Genomic DNA, 2,605 nt, shown 5'->3' with positions numbered 1-2,605 from the left:
AGGAATGGTATGGGGCGCTTTTGTTATCAGCCAATGAGGGAAGGAATGTAGGGGGCGCCTTTGGTTAACAGCACGACTGGAGGCGGAATGGGTAGGCGGTGCCTTTGTTAACAGCGTAATGCGGCGAAGGAATGGTAGGGGGCGCTTTGTTTAACAGCGATGCGGGAAGAATGGGAAGGGGAGCGCTTGGGTTAAACACGCGACATTGGAAGAATGTGTAGGGGCGCTTTGTTAACAGCGACATGGGAAGGAATGGCTAGGGGCGACTTGTTAACAGTCGATGGCGGGGAAGGAATGGTAGGGGCGCTTTGTTAATCAGCGATTGCGGGAAAGCGGAATGGTAAGGGGGCCGCTTTCGTTAACAGCGACATGGGAAGGAAATGCGTAGGGTGGCGGCTTTTACAGCCGATCGGAAGGAATGGTTATGGGGGCGCTTTGTAAACAGCGACATGGGGGGAATGTAGAGGGCGCTTTGTTAAACAGCGTGCGGGAAGGAATGTTAGGGCGCTTTGTTAACAGCGACATGTGGAATGGAATGGTAGGTGCCGCTTTGTTAACAGCGATGCGGAAGGAATGGTAGGCGCTTTGTTAACAGCGACATGGGGAAGGAATGGTAGGGGGCGCTTTGTTAACAGCGACATGGGATGGGAATGGTTTTAGAGGGCGCCTTTGTTAACAGCGATTGCGACGGAATTAGGGGGCTCTTTCGTTAACAGCGATGATGGGAAGGAATGGTTAGGGGCGCTTTGCTTACTACAGCGATGAAGGGAAGTAATGCTAGGGGCGCCGCATTGTTAACAGCGACTGAGGAAGGAATGCTACGGGGGGCTTTGTTTAACAGCAACATTGGAGGAATGGCTAGGGGGCTCTTTGTTACTAAGCGATGATGGGAAGGAATGGTAGGGGGGTTTGTTAACGCGATGAGGGAAGTGGAATGGTTAGAGGGGCGCTTTGTTAACGCGAACATGGGAAGGAATGGTTTAGGGGGCCGCTTTGTTAAACTAGCAAACATAGGAAAGGAATGTAGGGGGCGCTTTGTTACATGGAAACATGGAAGGATATGGTTAGGGGGCGCTTTGTTACAGCAGATTCGGGAAGAATGGTAGGGCGCTTTGTTAACAGCGATGCGGGTAAGGTAATTGGGTTAGGGGGCTTTCGTTAACAGCGACATGTCGAGGGAATGCGTAGGGGGGGTGCGCTTTGTGTAAACAGCCACATGGGATAGGTAATGGCTGAGGGGGGGCGGCTTGTTAGCAGCCGACATGGGAAGGGGATGGTTAGGGGGCTGCTTTGGCTTGGGCAGAGCGGATTGCGGACGAGAGCCTAGGAATGGGAATGGTAGGGGGGGCGGCGGCGTTGGGGTGAACAGCGGATCCCGGAGGGAAGAGCGGGTGAGGTGGGGGCTCTTTGTTAAGGCAGGCGGACATTGGGGAAGGGAATGGGTGAGGGGCGCTTTGTTAACAGCGACATGGGAAGGAATGGTAGGGGGCGCTTTGTTAACAGCGACATGGGAAGGAATGGTAGGGGGCGCTTTGTTTAACGCAGCGGTATCATGCGAAGGTAATGTAGGGGGGCGCGCGCCTTTGTTTAAAGCAAATTGATGCGGAAGGATGGTAGGAGGGACGCTTTGTTTAACACGCAATGCGCGGGAAGGTAATGGTAGGGGGGCTTTGTTAACATGCGACTGGGAGAGGAATTCGGTAGGGCGGCGCTTTGTTAAACAGTGGACATTGGCGAGGAATGTTAGGGGCCGCTTTGGTAACTAGCGCGTGAGGAATGGATGGTTAGGGGCGCTTTAGTTAACAGGCGACTATTGGGAGAGGAATGGTAGGCGCGGTCCTTTGGTAACGTTGACACGCTGATTAGAATCGTCATGGGCGCCGCTCGGGGCGTGCGTGGACGACAGCGCGACGACGGGCAGGGGAGCCGCCGCGCGACGACGACGGAACGCCAGGGGGCGCCGCGGCCGTGTGGCGGATCGACGGACGAAACGCAGGCGGGCGCCACGTTCACTGATTCTGAGCGAGCGGATGAGTGTGCTTGGAGGCTGCGGCCGGCGGCCAAAGTGGTGTGGGATTGAGGAAACGGACGAACTTGCTGCAGCTGCTGCAGTACTTCTGTATGGTTCTGCTGGTGGCCTGCAGCTTGCTTGGCTGAAGCGTGCTGCAGCTTCTGCGTTCGAGTTGATGCAGACCCGTGATGCAGGAGACCGGCGGCACCTGAAGCCATAAACAACAGCAATGTTACACAGGGATGAAGATGAAGATGAAGAAGAAGCTGCTGGAGCTCCTGCGGTCAGAGTTGATGCAGACCCGTGATGCAGGAGACCGGCGGCACCTGAAGCCATAACAACATCATGTGAGACTGGAATGAAGATGAAGATGAAGAAGAAGCTGCTGGAGCTCCTGCGGTCAGAGTTGATGCAGACCCGTGATGCAGGAGACCGGCGGCACCTGAAGCCATAACAACATCATGTGAGACTGGAATGAAGATGAAGATGCGGGGATGCGGGAGGATGGAGGAAGAAGCCATGAACAACAACATGTTAGACTAGCATGGCATGAGGATGCAGGGATGCAGGAGGATTGGGGGGGGGGAGGCCCTG

The sequence above is a fragment of the Priapulus caudatus genome, unplaced genomic scaffold (assembly GCF_000485595.1).
Source record: "Priapulus caudatus unplaced genomic scaffold, Priapulus_caudatus-5.0.1 Scaffold1178, whole genome shotgun sequence".
Classification (NCBI taxonomy): Eukaryota; Metazoa; Priapulida; class Priapulimorpha; order Priapulimorphida; family Priapulidae; genus Priapulus; species Priapulus caudatus.
The sequence above is the reverse complement of the archived record's forward strand: the minus strand, read 5'-3'. Positions refer to the sequence as shown.